Raw genomic sequence first — 17,832 nt, forward strand, 5'->3', positions numbered from 1 at the left:
CGATTTTTTTATTCTATCCCCAACTATGGCTCAAGTGGAGCTTGCCCACAAAAAATGAGCCATTTCGGACTAAAATTGACGATTTGGTGGCCAAAACAAAGTTCGGTGATCGAAAAAGTTAAGCCTCATCGAGCGCGGATACTTTTTGTAAATGACAATTTCAGCAATAACCATTGCTCCAAACACACCCCATATACTTGTAAAGGCCATTCTAATATTTCCCCTGCTTGCGTTTACTGTATATTTGATATTTGGAACTGTCTCGGAAACATCAATACTAATTGTAAAATTTCCCTTTATTAATCTAACTTTTAAGTTAGTGCAAATCGCTGAGTTCCATTCTTTAGGCTGCACTCCGCTAACGCAGAGTGCATTCAAATAAAACTTATCAAATAGAGTTGATACTTACCTATTTAATAAGTTTATCACAACAATTAGGCTAAAAGCAATTCGCCACTGATTTTCCCAATTACCGACCTAAACCCACTGAAGTCATGCTTCCGGTTCAATGTCCGGTTGAACAGGTTCCTCGGACCCAATTCATCTCTCCCTTGTTTTGGGGCCGTTCCACTGTATTGTGGATGGTTGGAAGCAAAAAGTTTGTGCGTTGGTCATAATACACTGTATGGCTACGAATTGCATAAATTATAACACAACCGTGGCTAAAATTGCATGTATTAAGTGACTATTTTGCAAACCGCAAGGCGGCCAGTTAAAGTGATCCTGTATATGAATATAGGACTACAAAACAATACTGTTGTATATAAATTCGCTCCCACTTACGCAAATGCCTACGACCATACCATGTTGAATGCACCGGTTCTCGTCCGATCACCGAAGTTAAGCAACATTGGGCCTGGTTAGTACTTGGATGGGTGACCGCTTGGGAACACCAGGTGTTGTAGGCTTTTTCTTTTGAGTATTCAAACCTCATAGAATACTTTTATTCGATATTTACACATTTTAGAGCCTCAAAAAGCCTCGGTGATCGAAAAAGTTAAGCCTCATCGAGCGCGGATACTTTTTTGGAAATTGGTGAAAACTTGTCCAAAATGGTTCGCTGTGCCAGATTTTTTTGTTTTAGCCCCAACTATGGCTCAAGTGGAGCATGCCCACAAAAAATGAGCCATTTCGGACTAAAATTGACGATTTGGTGGCCAAAACAAAGTTCGGTGATCGAAAAAGTTAAGCCTCATCGAGCGCGGATACTTTTTTGGAAATCGGTAAAAACTTGTCCAAAATGATTCGCTGTGCCAGATTTTTTTGTTTTATCCCAAACTATGGCTCAAGTGAAGCATGCCCACAAAAAATGAGCCAATTTGGACTAAAATTGACGATTTGGTGACCAAAACAAAGTTCGGTGATCGAAAAAGTTAAGCCTCATCGAGCGCGGATACTTTTTTGGAAATCGGTAAAAACCTGTCCGAAATGATTCGCTGTGCCAGATTTTTTTGTTTTATCCCAAACTATGGCTCAAGTGGAGCATGCCCACAAAAAATGAGCAAAATCGGACTAAAATTGACGATTTGGTGACCAAAACAAAGTTCAGTGATCGAAAAAGTTAAGCCTCATCGAGCGCGGATACTTTTTGTAAATGACAATTTCAGCAATAACCATTGCTCCAAACACACCCCATATACTTGTAAAGGCCATTCTAATAGTTCCCCTGCTTGCGTTTACTGTATATTTGATATTTGGAACTGTCTCGGAAACATCAATACTAATTGTAAAATTTCCCTTTATTAATCTAACTTTTACGTTAGTGCAAATCGCTGAGTTCCATTCCTTTAGGCTGCACTCCGCTAACGCAGAGTGCATTCAAATAAAACTTATCAAATAGAGTTGATACTTACCTATTTAATAAGTTTATCACAACAATTAGGCTAAAAGCAATTCGCCACTGATTTTCCCAATTACCGACCTAAACCCACTGAAGTCATGCTTCCGGTTCAATGTCCGGTTGAACAGGTTCCTCGGACCCAATTCATCTCTCCCTTGTTTTGGGGCCGTTCCACTGTATTGTGGATGGTTGGAAGCAAAAAGTTTGTGCGTTGGTCATAATACACTGTATGGCTACGAATTGCATAAATTATAACACAACCGTGGCTAAAATTGCATGTATTAAGTGACTATTTTGCAAACCGCAAGGCGGCCAGTTAAAGTGATCCTGTATATGAATATAGGACTACAAAACAATACTGTTGTATATAAATTCGCTCCCACTTACGCAAATGCCTACGACCATACCATGTTGAATGCACCGGTTCTCGTCCGATCACCGAAGTTAAGCAACATTGGGCCTGGTTAGTACTTGGATGGGTGACCGCTTGGGAACACCAGGTGTTGTAGGCTTTTTCTTTTGAGTATTCAAACCTCATAGAATACTTTTATTCGATATTTACACATTTTAGAGCCTCAAAAAGCCTCGGTGATCGAAAAAGTTAAGCCTCATCGAGCGCGGATACTTTTTTGGAAATTGGTGAAAACTTGTCCAAAATGGTTCGCTGTGCCAGATTTTTTTGTTTTAGCCCCAACTATGGCTCAAGTGGAGCATGCCCACAAAAAATGAGCCATTTCGGACTAAAATTGACGATTTGGTGGCCAAAACAAAGTTCGGTGATCGAAAAAGTTAAGCCTCATCGAGCGCGGATACTTTTTTGGAAATCGGTAAAAACTTGTCCAAAATGATTCGCTGTGCCAGATTTTTTTGTTTTATCCCAAACTATGGCTCAAGTGAAGCATGCCCACAAAAAATGAGCCAATTTGGACTAAAATTGACGATTTGGTGACCAAAACAAAGTTCGGTGATCGAAAAAGTTAAGCCTCATCGAGCGCGGATACTTTTTTGGAAATCGGTAAAAACCTGTCCGAAATGATTCGCTGTGCCAGATTTTTTTGTTTTATCCCAAACTATGGCTCAAGTGGAGCATGCCCACAAAAAATGAGCAAAATCGGACTAAAATTGACGATTTGGTGACCAAAACCAAGTTCGGTGATCGAAAAAGTTAAGCCTCATCGAGCGCGGATACTTTTTTGAAAATTGGTAAAAACGTGTCCAAAATGGTTCGCTGTGCCCGATTTTTTTATTCTATCCCCAACTATGGCTCAAGTGGAGCTTGCCCACAAAAAATGAGCCATTTCGGACTAAAATTGACGATTTGGTGGCCAAAACAAAGTTCGGTGATCGAAAAAGTTAAGCCTCATCGAGCGCGGATACTTTTCTGGAAATCGGTAAAAACTTGTCCAAAATGATTCGCTGTGCCAGATTTTTTTGTTTTATCCCAAACTATGGCTCAAGTGGAGCATGCCCACAAAAAATGAGCCAATTTGGACTAAAATTGACGATTTGGTGGCCAAAACAAAGTTCGGTGATCGAAAAAGTTAAGCCTCATCGAGCGCGGATACTTTTTGTAAATGACAATTTCAGCAATAACCATTGCTCCAAACACACCCCATATACTTGTAAAGGCCATTCTAATAGTTCCCCTGCTTGCGTTTACTGTATATTTGATATTTGGAACTGTCTCGGAAACATCAATACTAATTGTAAAATTTCCCTTTATTAATCTAACTTTTAAGTTAGTGCAAATCGCTGAGTTCCATTCTTTAGGCTGCACTTCGCTAACGCAGAGTGCATTCAAATAAAACTTATCAAATAGAGTTGATACTTACCTATTTAATAAGTTTATCACAACAATTAGGCTAAAAGCAATTCGCCACTGATTTTCCCAATTACCGACCTAAACCCACTGAAGTCATGCTTCCGGTTCAATGTCCGGTTGAACAGGTTCCTCGGACCCAATTCATCTCTCCCTTGTTTTGGGGCCGTTCCACTGTATTGTGGATGGTTGGAAGCAAAAAGTTTGTGCGTTGGTCATAATACACTGTATGGCTACGAATTGCATAAATTATAACACAACCGTGGCTAAAATTGCATGTATTAAGTGACTATTTTGCAAACCGCAAGGCGGCCAGTTAAAGTGATCCTGTATATGAATATAGGACTACAAAACAATACTGTTGTATATAAATTCGCTCCCACTTACGCAAATGCCTACGACCATACCATGTTGAATGCACCGGTTCTCGTCCGATCACCGAAGTTAAGCAACATTGGGCCTGGTTAGTACTTGGATGGGTGACCGCTTGGGAACACCAGGTGTTGTAGGCTTTTTCTTTTGAGTATTCAAACCTCATAGAATACTTTTATTCGATATTTACACATTTTAGAGCCTCAAAAAGCCTCGGTGATCGAAAAAGTTAAGCCTCATCGAGCGCGGATACTTTTTTGGAAATTGGTGAAAACTTGTCCAAAATGGTTCGCTGTGCCAGATTTTTTTGTTTTAGCCCCAACTATGGCTCAAGTGGAGCATGCCCACAAAAAATGAGCCATTTCGGACTAAAATTGACGATTTGGTGGCCAAAACAAGGTTCGGTGATCGAAAAAGTTAAGCCTCATCGAGCGCGGATACTTTTTGTAAATGACAATTTCAGCAATAACCATTGCTCCAAACACACCCCATATACTTGTAAAGGCCATTCTAATAGTTCCCCTGCTTGCGTTTACTGTATATTTGATATTTGGAACTGTCTCGGAAACATCAATACTAATTGTAAAATTTCCCTTTATTAATCTAACTTTTAAGTTAGTGCAAATCGCTGAGTTCCATTCTTTAGGCTGCACTCCGCTAACGCAGAGTGCATTCAAATAAAACTTATCAAATAGAGTTGATACTTACCTATTTAATAAGTTTATCACAACAATTAGGCTAAAGCAATTCGCCACTGATTTTCCCAATTACCGACCTAAACCCACTGAAGTCATGCTTCCGGTTCAATGTCCGGTTGAACAGGTTCCTCGGACCCAATTCATCTCTCCCTTGTTTTGGGGCCGTTCCACTGTATTGTGGATGGTTGGAAGCAAAAAGTTTGTGCGTTGGTCATAATACACTGTATGGCTACGAATTGCATAAATTATAACACAACCGTGGCTAAAATTGCATGTATTAAGTGACTATTTTGCAAACCGCAAGGCGGCCAGTTAAAGTGATCCTGTATATGAATATAGGACTACAAAACAATACTGTTGTATATAAATTCGCTCCCACTTACGCAAATGCCTACGACCATACCATGTTGAATGCACCGGTTCTCGTCCGATCACCGAAGTTAAGCAACATTGGGCCTGGTTAGTACTTGGATGGGTGACCGCTTGGGAACACCAGGTGTTGTAGGCTTTTTCTTTTGAGTATTCAAACCTCATAGAATACTTTTATTCGATATTTACACATTTTAGAGCCTCAAAAAGCCTCGGTGATCGAAAAAGTTAAGCCTCATCGAGCGCGGATACTTTTTTGGAAATTGGTGAAAACTTGTCCAAAATGGTTCGCTGTGCCAGATTTTTTTGTTTTAGCCCCAACTATGGCTCAAGTGGAGCATGCCCACAAAAAATGAGCCATTTCGGACTAAAATTGACGATTTGGTGGCCAAAACAAAGTTCGGTGATCGAAAAAGTTAAGCCTCATCGAGCGCGGATACTTTTTGTAAATGACAATTTCAGCAATAACCATTGCTCCAAACACACCCCATATACTTGTAAAGGCCATTCTAATAGTTCCCCTGCTTGCGTTTACTGTATATTTGATATTTGGAACTGTCTCGGAAACATCAATACTAATTGTAAAATTTCCCTTTATTAATCTAACTTTTAAGTTAGTGCATCGCTGAGTTCCATTCTTTAGGCTGCACTCCGCTAACGCAGAGTGCATTCAAATAAAACTTATCAAATAGAGTTGATACTTACCTATTTAATAAGTTTATCACAACAATTAGGCTAAAAGCAATTCGCCACTGATTTTCCCAATTACCGACCTAAACCCACTGAAGTCATGCTTCCGGTTCAATGTCCGGTTGAACAGGTTCCTCGGACCCAATTCATCTCTCCCTTGTTTTGGGGCCGTTCCACTGTATTGTGGATGGTTGGAAGCAAAAAGTTTGTGCGTTGGTCATAATACACTGTATGGCTACGAATTGCATAAATTATAACACAACCGTGGCTAAAATTGCATGTATTAAGTGACTATTTTGCAAACCGCAAGGCGGCCAGTTAAAGTGATCCTGTATATGAATATAGGACTACAAAACAATACTGTTGTATATAAATTCGCTCCCACTTACGCAAATGCCTACGACCATACCATGTTGAATGCACCGGTTCTCGTCCGATCACCGAAGTTAAGCAAAATTGGGCCTGGTTAGTACTTGGATGGGTGACCGCTTGGGAACACCAGGTGTTGTAGGCTTTTTCTTTTGAGTATTCAAACCTCATAGAATACTTTTATTCGATATTTACACATTTTAGAGCCTCAAAAAGCCTCGGTGATCGAAAAAGTTAAGCCTCATCGAGCGCGGATACTTTTTTGGAAATTGGTGAAAACTTGTCCAAAATGGTTCGCTGTGCCAGATTTTTTTGTTTTAGCCCCAACTATGGCTCAAGTGGAGCATGCCCACAAAAAATGAGCCATTTCGGACTAAAATTGACGATTTGGTGGCCAAAACAAAGTTCGGTGATCGAAAAAGTTAAGCCTCATCGAGCGCGGATACTTTTTGTAAATGACAATTTCAGCAATAACCATTGCTCCAAACACACCCCATATACTTGTAAAGGCCATTCTAATAGTTCCCCTGCTTGCGTTTACTGTATATTTGGTATTTGGAACTGTCTCGGAAACATCAATACTAATTGTAAAATTTCCCTTTATTAATCTAACTTTTAAGTTAGTGCAAATCGCTGAGTTCCATGCACTCCGCTAACGCAGAGTGCATTCAAATAAAACTTATCAAATAGAGTTGATACTTACCTATTTAATAAGTTTATCACAACAATTAGGCTAAAAGCAATTCGCCACTGATTTTCCCAATTACCCACCTAAACCCACTGAAGTCATGCTTCCGGTTCAATGTCCGGTTGAACAGGTTCCTCGGACCCAATTCATCTCTCCCTTGTTTTGGGGCCGTTCCACTGTATTGTGGATGGTTGGAAGCAAAAAGTTTGTGCGTTGGTCATAATACACTGTATGGCTACGAATTGCATAAATTATAACACAACCGTGGCTAAAATTGCATGTATTAAGTGACTATTTTGCAAACCGCAAGGCGGCCAGTTAAAGTGATCCTGTATATGAATATAGGACTACAAAACAATACTGTTGTATATAAATTCGCTCCCACTTACGCAAATGCCTACGACCATACCATGTTGAATGCACCGGTTCTCGTCCGATCACCGAAGTTAAGCAACATTGGGCCTGGTTAGTACTTGGATGGGTGACCGCTTGGGAACACCAGGTGTTGTAGGCTTTTTCTTTTGAGTATTCAAACCTCATAGAATACTTTTATTCGATATTTACACATTTTAGAGCCTCAAAAAGCCTCGGTGATCGAAAAAGTTAAGCCTCATCGAGCGCGGATACTTTTTTGGAAATTGGTGAAAACTTGTCCAAAATGGTTCGCTGTGCCAGATTTTTTTGTTTTAGCCCCAACTATGGCTCAAGTGGAGCATGCCCACAAAAAATGAGCCATTTCGGACTAAAATTGACGATTTGGTGGCCAAAACAAAGTTCGGTGATCGAAAAAGTTAAGCCTCATCGAGCGCGGATACTTTTTGGAAATTGGTGAAAACTTGTCCAAAATGGTTCGCTGTGCCAGATTTTTTTGTTTTAGCCCCAACTATGGCTCAAGTGGAGCATGCCCACAAAAAATGAGCCATTTCGGACTAAAATTGACGATTTGGTGGCCAAAACAAAGTTCGGTGATCGAAAAAGTTAAGCCTCATCGAGCGCGGATACTTTTTTTGGAAATCGGTAAAAACTTGTCCAAAATGATTCGCTGTGCCAGATTTTTTTGTTTTATCCCAAACTATGGCTCAAGTGGAGCATGCCCACAAAAAATGAGCCAATTTGGACTAAAATTGACGATTTGGTGACCAAAACAAAGTTCGGTGATCGAAAAAGTTAAGCCTCATCGAGCGCGGATACTTTTTTGGAAATCGGTAAAAACCTGTCCGAAATGATTCGCTGTGCCAGATTTTTTTGTTTTATCCCAAACTATGGCTCAAGTGGAGCATGCCCACAAAAAATGAGCCATTTCGGACTAAAATTGACGATTTGGTGGCCAAAACAAAGTTCGGTGATCGAAAAAGTTAAGCCTCATCGAGCGCGGATACTTTTTTGGAAATCGGTAAAAACTTGTCCAAAATGATTCGCTGTGCCAGATTTTTTTGTTTTATCCCAAACTATGGCTCAAGTGGAGCATGCCCACAAAAAATGAGCCAATTTGGACTAAAATTGACGATTTGGTGACCAAAACAAAGTTCGGTGATCGAAAAAGTTAAGCCTCATCGAGCGCGGATACTTTTTTGGAAATCGGTAAAAACCTGTCCGAAATGATTCGCTGTGCCAGATTTTTTTGTTTTATCCCAAACTATGGCTCAAGTGGAGCATGCCCACAAAAAATGAGCCAATTCGGACTAAAATTGACGATTTGGTGACCAAAACAAAGTTCGGTGATCGAAAAAGTTAAGCCTCATCGAGCGCGGATACTTTTTTGGAAATCGGTAAAAACCTGTCCAAAATGGTTCGCTGTGCCAGATTTTTTTTGTTTTATCCCAAACTATGGCTCAAGTGGAGCATGCCCACAAAAAATGAGCCAATTTGGACTAAAATTGACGATTTGGTGACCAAAACAAAGTTCAGTGATCGAAAAAGTTAAGCCTCATCGAGCGCGGATACTTTTTGTAAATGACAATTTCAGCAATAACCATTGCTCCAAACACACCCCATATACTTGTAAAGGCCATTCTAATAGTTCCCCTGCTTGCGTTTACTGTATATTTGATATTTGGAACTGTCTCGGAAACATCAATACTAATTGTAAAATTTCCCTTTATTAAACTAACTTTTAAGTTAGTGCAAATCGCTGAGTTCCATTCTTTAGGCTGCACTCCGCTAACGCAGAGTGCATTCAAATAAAACTTATCAAATAGAGTTGATACTTACCTATTTAATAAGTTTATCACAACAATTAGGCTAAAAGCAATTCGCCACTGATTTTCCCAATTACCGACCTAAACCCACTGAAGTCATGCTTCCGGTTCAATGTCCGGTTGAACAGGTTCCTCGGACCCAATTCATCTCTCCCTTGTTTTGGGGCCGTTCCACTGTATTGTGGATGGTTGGAAGCAAAAAGTTTGTGCGTTGGTCATAATACACTGTATGGCTACGAATTGCATAAATTATAACACAACCGTGGCTAAAATTGCATGTATTAAGTGACTATTTTGCAAACCGCAAGGCGGCCAGTTAAAGTGATCCTGTATATGAATATAGGACTACAAAACAATACTGTTGTATATAAATTCGCTCCCACTTACGCAAATGCCTACGACCATACCATGTTGAATGCACCGGTTCTCGTCCGATCACCGAAGTTAAGCAACATTGGGCCTGGTTAGTACTTGGATGGGTGACCGCTTGGGAACACCAGGTGTTGTAGGCTTTTTCTTTTGAGTATTCAAACCTCATAGAATACTTTTATTCGATATTTACACATTTTAGAGCCTCAAAAAGCCTCGGTGATCGAAAAAGTTAAGCCTCATCGAGCGCGGATACTTTTTTGGAAATTGGTGAAAACTTGTCCAAAATGGTTCGCTGTGCCAGATTTTTTTGTTTTAGCCCCAACTATGGCTCAAGTGGAGCATGCCCACAAAAAATGAGCCATTTCGGACTAAAATTGACGATTTGGTGGCCAAAACAAAGTTCGGTGATCGAAAAAGTTAAGCCTCATCGAGCGCGGATACTTTTTTGGAAATCGGTAAAAACTTGTCCAAAATGATTCGCTGTGCCAGATTTTTTTGTTTTATCCCAAACTATGGCTCAAGTGGAGCATGCCCACAAAAAATGAGCCAATTTGGACTAAAATTGACGATTTGGTGACCAAAACAAAGTTCGGTGATCGAAAAAGTTAAGCCTCATCGAGCGCGGATACTTTTTTGGAAATCGGTAAAAACCTGTCCGAAATGATTCGCTGTGCCAGATTTTTTTGTTTTATCCCAAACTATGGCTCAAGTGGAGCATGCCCACAAAAAATGAGCCAATTCGGACTAAAATTGACGATTTGGTGACCAAAACAAAGTTCGGTGATCGAAAAAGTTAAGCCTCATCGAGCGCGGATACTTTTTTGGAAATCGGTAAAAACCTGTCCAAAATGGTTCGCTGTGCCAGATTTTTTTTGTTTTATCCCAAACTATGGCTCAAGTGGAGCATGCCCACAAAAAATGAGCCAATTTGGACTAAAATTGACGATTTGGTGACCAAAACAAAGTTCGGTGATCGAAAAAGTTAAGCCTCATCGAGCGCGGATACTTTTTTGGAAATCGGTAAAAACCTGTCCAAAATGGTTCGCTGTGCCAGATTTTTTTTGTTTTATCCCAAACTATGGCTCAAGTGGAGCATGCCCACAAAAAATGAGCCAATTTGGACTAAAATTGACGATTTGGTGACCAAAACAAAGTTCGGTGATCGAAAAAGTTAAGCCTCATCGAGCGCGGATACTTTTTTGGAAATCGGTAAAAACCTGTCCGAAATGATTCGCAGTGCCAGATTTTTTTGTTTTATCCCAAACTATGGCTCAAGTGGAGCATGCCCACAAAAAATGAGCCAATTCGGACTAAAATTGACGATTTGGTGACCAAAACAAAGTTCGGTGATCGAAAAAGTTAAGCCTCATCGAGCGCGGATACTTTTTTGGAAATCGGTAAAAACCTGTCCAAAATGGTTCGCTGTGCCAGATTTTTTTTGTTTTATCCCAAACTATGGCTCAAGTGGAGCATGCCCACAAAAAATGAGCCAATTTGGACTAAAATTGACGATTTGGTGACCAAAACAAAGTTCGGTGATCGAAAAAGTTAAGCCTCATCGAGCGCGGATACTTTTTTGGAAATCGGTAAAAACCTGTCCGAAATGATTCGCAGTGCCAGATTTTTTTGTTTTATCCCAAACTATGGCTCAAGTGGAGCATGCCCACAAAAAATGAGCCAATTCGGACTAAAATTGACGATTTGGTGACCAAAACAAAGTTCGGTGATCGAAAAAGTTAAGCCTCATCGAGCGCGGATACTTTTTTGGAAATCGGTAAAAACCTGTCCAAAATGGTTCGCTGTGCCAGATTTTTTTTGTTTTATCCCAAACTATGGCTCAAGTGGAGCATGCCCACAAAAAATGAGCCAATTTGGACTAAAATTGACGATTTGGTGACCAAAACAAAGTTCAGTGATCGAAAAAGTTAAGCCTCATCGAGCGCGGATACTTTTTGTAAATGACAATTTCAGCAATAACCATTGCTCCAAACACACCCCATATACTTGTAAAGGCCATTCTAATAGTTCCCCTGCTTGCGTTTACTGTATATTTGATATTTGGAACTGTCTCGGAAACATCAATACTAATTGTAAAATTTCCCTTTATTAATCTAACTTTTAAGTTAGTGCAAATCGCTGAGTTCCATTCTTTAGGCTGCACTCCGCTAACGCAGAGTGCATTCAAATAAAACTTATCAAATAGAGTTGATACTTACCTATTTAATAAGTTTATCACAACAATTAGGCTAAAAGCAATTCGCCACTGATTTTCCCAATTACCGACCTAAACCCACTGAAGTCATGCTTCCGGTTCAATGTCCGGTTGAACAGGTTCCTCGGACCCAATTCATCTCTCCCTTGTTTTGGGGCCGTTCCACTGTATTGTGGATGGTTGGAAGCAAAAAGTTTGTGCGTTGGTCATAATACACTGTATGGCTACGAATTGCATAAATTATAACACAACCGTGGCTAAAATTGCATGTATTAAGTGACTATTTTGCAAACCGCAAGGCGGCCAGTTAAAGTGATCCTGTATATGAATATAGGACTACAAAACAATACTGTTGTATATAAATTCGCTCCCACTTACGCAAATGCCTACGACCATACCATGTTGAATGCACCGGTTCTCGTCCGATCACCGAAGTTAAGCAACATTGGGCCTGGTTAGTACTTGGATGGGTGACCGCTTGGGAACACCAGGTGTTGTAGGCTTTTTCTTTTGAGTATTCAAACCTCATAGAATACTTTTATTCGATATTTACACATTTTAGAGCCTCAAAAAGCCTCGGTGATCGAAAAAGTTAAGCCTCATCGAGCGCGGATACTTTTTTGGAAATTGGTGAAAACTTGTCCAAAATGGTTCGCTGTGCCAGATTTTTTTGTTTTAGCCCCAACTATGGCTCAAGTGGAGCATGCCCACAAAAAATGAGCCATTTCGGACTAAAATTGACGATTTGGTGGCCAAAACAAAGTTCGGTGATCGAAAAAGTTAAGCCTCATCGAGCGCGGATACTTTTTTGGAAATCGGTAAAAACTTGTCCAAAATGATTCGCTTTGCCAGATTTTTTTGTTTTATCCCAAACTATGGCTCAAGTGGAGCATGCCCACAAAAAATGAGCCAATTTGGACTAAAATTGACGATTTGGTGACCAAAACAAAGTTCGGTGATCGAAAAAGTTAAGCCTCATCGAGCGCGGATACTTTTTTGGAAATCGGTAAAAACCTGTCCGAAATGATTCGCTGTGCCAGATTTTTTTGTTTTATCCCAAACTATGGCTCAAGTGGAGCATGCCCACAAAAAATGAGCCAATTCGGACTAAAATTGACGATTTGGTGACCAAAACAAAGTTCGGTGATCGAAAAAGTTAAGCCTCATCGAGCGCGGATACTTTTTTGGAAATCGGTAAAAACCTGTCCAAAATGGTTCGCTGTGCCAGATTTTTTTTGTTTTATCCCAAACTATGGCTCAAGTGGAGCATGCCCACAAAAAATGAGCCAATTTGGACTAAAATTGACGATTTGGTGACCAAAACAAAGTTCGGTGATCGAAAAAGTTAAGCCTCATCGAGCGCGGATACTTTTTTGGAAATCGGTAAAAACCTGTCCAAAATGGTTCGCTGTGCCAGATTTTTTTTGTTTTATCCCAAACTATGGCTCAAGTGGAGCATGCCCACAAAAAATGAGCCAATTTGGACTAAAATTGACGATTTGGTGACCAAAACAAAGTTCGGTGATCGAAAAAGTTAAGCCTCATCGAGCGCGGATACTTTTTTGGAAATCGGTAAAAACCTGTCCGAAATGATTCGCAGTGCCAGATTTTTTTGTTTTATCCCAAACTATGGCTCAAGTGGAGCATGCCCACAAAAAATGAGCCAATTCGGACTAAAATTGACGATTTGGTGACCAAAACAAAGTTCGGTGATCGAAAAAGTTAAGCCTCATCGAGCGCGGATACTTTTTTGGAAATCGGTAAAAACCTGTCCAAAATGGTTCGCTGTGCCAGATTTTTTTTGTTTTATCCCAAACTATGGCTCAAGTGGAGCATGCCCACAAAAAATGAGCCAATTTGGACTAAAATTGACGATTTGGTGACCAAAACAAAGTTCAGTGATCGAAAAAGTTAAGCCTCATCGAGCGCGGATACTTTTTGTAAATGACAATTTCAGCAATAACCATTGCTCCAAACACACCCCATATACTTGTAAAGGCCATTCTAATAGTTCCCCTGCTTGCGTTTACTGTATATTTGATATTTGGAACTGTCTCGGAAACATCAATACTAATTGTAAAATTTCCCTTTATTAATCTAACTTTTAAGTTAGTGCAAATCGCTGAGTTCCATTCTTTAGGCTGCACTCCGCTAACGCAGAGTGCATTCAAATAAAACTTATCAAATAGAGTTGATACTTACCTATTTAATAAGTTTATCACAACAATTAGGCTAAAAGCAATTCGCCACTGATTTTCCCAATTACCGACCTAAACCCACTGAAGTCATGCTTCCGGTTCAATGTCCGGTTGAACAGGTTCCTCGGACCCAATTCATCTCTCCCTTGTTTTGGGGCCGTTCCACTGTATTGTGGATGGTTGGAAGCAAAAAGTTTGTGCGTTGGTCATAATACACTGTATGGCTACGAATTGCATAAATTATAACACAACCGTGGCTAAAATTGCATGTATTAAGTGACTATTTTGCAAACCGCAAGGCGGCCAGTTAAAGTGATCCTGTATATGAATATAGGACTACAAAACAATACTGTTGTATATAAATTCGCTCCCACTTACGCAAATGCCTACGACCATACCATGTTGAATGCACCGGTTCTCGTCCGATCACCGAAGTTAAGCAACATTGGGCCTGGTTAGTACTTGGATGGGTGACCGCTTGGGAACACCAGGTGTTGTAGGCTTTTTCTTTTGAGTATTCAAACCTCATAGAATACTTTTATTCGATATTTACACATTTTAGAGCCTCAAAAAGCCTCGGTGATCGAAAAAGTTAAGCCTCATCGAGCGCGGATACTTTTTTGGAAATTGGTGAAAACTTGTCCAAAATGGTTCGCTGTGCCAGATTTTTTTGTTTTAGCCCCAACTATGGCTCAAGTGGAGCATGCCCACAAAAAATGAGCCATTTCGGACTAAAATTGACGATTTGGTGGCCAAAACAAAGTTCGGTGATCGAAAAAGTTAAGCCTCATCGAGCGCGGATACTTTTTTGGAAATCGGTAAAAACTTGTCCAAAATGATTCGCTGTGCCAGATTTTTTTGTTTTATCCCAAACTATGGCTCAAGTGGAGCATGCCCACAAAAAATGAGCCAATTTGGACTAAAATTGACGATTTGGTGACCAAAACAAAGTTCGGTGATCGAAAAAGTTAAGCCTCATCGAGCGCGGATACTTTTTTGGAAATCGGTAAAAACCTGTCCGAAATGATTCGCTGTGCCAGATTTTTTTGTTTTATCCCAAACTATGGCTCAAGTGGAGCATGCCCACAAAAAATGAGCCAATTCTGACTAAAATTGACGATTTGGTGACCAAAACAAAGTTCGGTGATCGAAAAAGTTAAGCCTCATCGAGCGCGGATACTTTTTTGGAAATCGGTAAAAACCTGTCCAAAATGGTTCGCTGTGCCAGATTTTTTTTGTTTTATCCCAAACTATGGCTCAAGTGGAGCATGCCCACAAAAAATGAGCCAATTTGGACTAAAATTGACGATTTGGTGACCAAAACAAAGTTCGGTGATCGAAAAAGTTAAGCCTCATCGAGCGCGGATACTTTTTTGGAAATCGGTAAAAACCTGTCCGAAATGATTCGCAGTGCCAGATTTTTTTGTTTTATCCCAAACTATGGCTCAAGTGGAGCATGCTCACAAAAAATGAGCCAATTCGGACTAAAATTGACGATTTGGTGACCAAAACAAAGTTCGGTGATCGAAAAAGTTAAGCCTCATCGAGCGCGGATACTTTTTTGGAAATCGGTAAAAACCTGTCCAAAATGGTTCGCTGTGCCAGATTTTTTTTGTTTTATCCCAAACTATGGCTCAAGTGGAGCATGCCCACAAAAAATGAGCCAATTTGGACTAAAATTGACGATTTGGTGACCAAAACAAAGTTCAGTGATCGAAAAAGTTAAGCCTCATCGAGCGCGGATACTTTTTGTAAATGACAATTTCAGCAATAACCATTGCTCCAAACACACCCCATATACTTGTAAAGGCCATTCTAATAGTTCCCCTGCTTGCGTTTACTGTATATTTGATATTTGGAACTGTCTCGGAAACATCAATACTAATTGTAAAATTTCCCTTTATTAATCTAACTTTTAAGTTAGTGCAAATCGCTGAGTTCCATTCTTTAGGCTGCACTCCGCTAACGCAGAGTGCATTCAAATAAAACTTATCAAATAGAGTTGATACTTACCTATTTAATAAGTTTATCACAACAATTAGGCTAAAAGCAATTCGCCACTGATTTTCCCAATTACCGACCTAAACCCACTGAAGTCATGCTTCCGGTTCAATGTCCGGTTGAACAGGTTCCTCGGACCCAATTCATCTCTCCCTTGTTTTGGGGCCGTTCCACTGTATTGTGGATGGTTGGAAGCAAAAAGTTTGTGCGTTGGTCATAATACACTGTATGGCTACGAATTGCATAAATTATAACACAACCGTGGCTAAAATTGCATGTATTAAGTGACTATTTTGCAAACCGCAAGGCGGCCAGTTAAAGTGATCCTGTATATGAATATAGGACTACAAAACAATACTGTTGTATATAAATTCGCTCCCACTTACGCAAATGCCTACGACCATACCATGTTGAATGCACCGGTTCTCGTCCGATCACCGAAGTTAAGCAACATTGGGCCTGGTTAGTACTTGGATGGGTGACCGCTTGGGAACACCAGGTGTTGTAGGCTTTTTCTTTTGAGTATTCAAACCTCATAGAATACTTTTATTCGATATTTACACATTTTAGAGCCTCAAAAAGCCTCGGTGATCGAAAAAGTTAAGCCTCATCGAGCGCGGATACTTTTTTGGAAATTGGTGAAAACTTGTCCAAAATGGTTCGCTGTGCCAGATTTTTTTGTTTTAGCCCCAACTATGGCTCAAGTGGAGCATGCCCACAAAAAATGAGCCATTTCGGACTAAAATTGACGATTTGGTGGCCAAAACAAAGTTCGGTGATCGAAAAAGTTAAGCCTCATCGAGCGCGGATACTTTTTTGGAAATCGGTAAAAACTTGTCCAAAATGATTCGCTGTGCCAGATTTTTTTGTTTTATCCCAAACTATGGCTCAAGTGGAGCATGCCCACAAAAAATGAGCCAATTTGGACTAAAATTGACGATTTGGTGACCAAAACAAAGTTCGGTGATCGAAAAAGTTAAGCCTCATCGAGCGCGGATACTTTTTTGGAAATCGGTAAAAACCTGTCCGAAATGATTCGCTGTGCCAGATTTTTTTGTTTTATCCCAAACTATGGCTCAAGTGGAGCATGCCCACAAAAAATGAGCCAATTCTGACTAAAATTGACGATTTGGTGACCAAAACAAAGTTCGGTGATCGAAAAAGTTAAGCCTCATCGAGCGCGGATACTTTTTTGGAAATCGGTAAAAACCTGTCCAAAATGGTTCGCTGTGCCAGATTTTTTTTGTTTTATCCCAAACTATGGCTCAAGTGGAGCATGCCCACAAAAAATGAGCCAATTTGGACTAAAATTGACGATTTGGTGACCAAAACAAAGTTCGGTGATCGAAAAAGTTAAGCCTCATCGAGCGCGGATACTTTTTTGGAAATCGGTAAAAACCTGTCCGAAATGATTCGCAGTGCCAGATTTTTTTGTTTTATCCCAAACTATGGCTCAAGTGGAGCATGCTCACAAAAAATGAGCCAATTCGGACTAAAATTGACGATTTGGTGACCAAAACAAAGTTCGGTGATCGAAAAAGTTAAGCCTCATCGAGCGCGGATACTTTTTTGGAAATCGGTAAAAACCTGTCCAAAATGGTTCGCTGTGCCAGATTTTTTTTGTTTTATCCCAAACTATGGCTCAAGTGGAGCATGCCCACAAAAAATGAGCCAATTTGGACTAAAATTGACGATTTGGTGACCAAAACAAAGTTCAGTGATCGAAAAAGTTAAGCCTCATCGAGCGCGGATACTTTTTGTAAATGACAATTTCAGCAATAACCATTGCTCCAAACACACCCCATATACTTGTAAAGGCCATTCTAATAGTTCCCCTGCTTGCGTTTACTGTATATTTGATATTTGGAACTGTCTCGGAAACATCAATACTAATTGTAAAATTTCCCTTTATTAATCTAACTTTTAAGTTAGTGCAAATCGCTGAGTTCCATTCTTTAGGCTGCACTCCGCTAACGCAGAGTGCATTCAAATAAAACTTATCAAAT

General features: G+C 40.0%; 10 non-coding genes across 10 annotated transcripts; all 10 read left to right on the forward strand.

The window, feature by feature from the left end:
- The first annotated feature begins 789 nt into the window (after positions 1–789).
- Positions 790–908, forward strand: LOC142347566 (5S ribosomal RNA). Its single transcript, XR_012760551.1, has one exon. It is a non-coding gene; the product is annotated as a 5S ribosomal RNA (ribosomal RNA).
- Positions 909–2,233: 1,325 nt separating this feature from the next.
- LOC142347567 (5S ribosomal RNA) lies at positions 2,234–2,352 on the forward strand. Its single transcript, XR_012760552.1, has one exon. It is a non-coding gene; the product is annotated as a 5S ribosomal RNA (ribosomal RNA).
- Positions 2,353–4,052: 1,700 nt separating this feature from the next.
- On the forward strand, positions 4,053–4,171 carry LOC142347568 (5S ribosomal RNA). The gene has a single exon (XR_012760553.1). It is a non-coding gene; the product is annotated as a 5S ribosomal RNA (ribosomal RNA).
- Positions 4,172–5,118: 947 nt separating this feature from the next.
- On the forward strand, positions 5,119–5,237 carry LOC142347569 (5S ribosomal RNA). The gene has a single exon (XR_012760554.1). It is a non-coding gene; the product is annotated as a 5S ribosomal RNA (ribosomal RNA).
- A 946-nt stretch (positions 5,238–6,183) lies between these two features.
- Positions 6,184–6,302, forward strand: LOC142347037 (5S ribosomal RNA). The gene has a single exon (XR_012760064.1). It is a non-coding gene; the product is annotated as a 5S ribosomal RNA (ribosomal RNA).
- Positions 6,303–7,240: 938 nt separating this feature from the next.
- On the forward strand, positions 7,241–7,359 carry LOC142347571 (5S ribosomal RNA). Its single transcript, XR_012760556.1, has one exon. It is a non-coding gene; the product is annotated as a 5S ribosomal RNA (ribosomal RNA).
- A 2,077-nt stretch (positions 7,360–9,436) lies between these two features.
- LOC142347572 (5S ribosomal RNA) lies at positions 9,437–9,555 on the forward strand. Its single transcript, XR_012760557.1, has one exon. It is a non-coding gene; the product is annotated as a 5S ribosomal RNA (ribosomal RNA).
- A 2,456-nt stretch (positions 9,556–12,011) lies between these two features.
- Positions 12,012–12,130, forward strand: LOC142347573 (5S ribosomal RNA). Its single transcript, XR_012760558.1, has one exon. It is a non-coding gene; the product is annotated as a 5S ribosomal RNA (ribosomal RNA).
- Positions 12,131–14,209: 2,079 nt separating this feature from the next.
- On the forward strand, positions 14,210–14,328 carry LOC142347575 (5S ribosomal RNA). The gene has a single exon (XR_012760559.1). It is a non-coding gene; the product is annotated as a 5S ribosomal RNA (ribosomal RNA).
- A 1,890-nt stretch (positions 14,329–16,218) lies between these two features.
- Positions 16,219–16,337, forward strand: LOC142347576 (5S ribosomal RNA). The gene has a single exon (XR_012760560.1). It is a non-coding gene; the product is annotated as a 5S ribosomal RNA (ribosomal RNA).
- The last annotated feature ends 1,495 nt before the right edge of the window (positions 16,338–17,832 follow it).

The sequence above is a fragment of the Convolutriloba macropyga genome, chromosome 9, assembly GCF_964194025.1.
Source record: "Convolutriloba macropyga chromosome 9, txConMacr16.3, whole genome shotgun sequence".
In the NCBI taxonomy this organism is placed as follows: Eukaryota; Metazoa; Xenacoelomorpha; order Acoela; family Convolutidae; genus Convolutriloba; species Convolutriloba macropyga.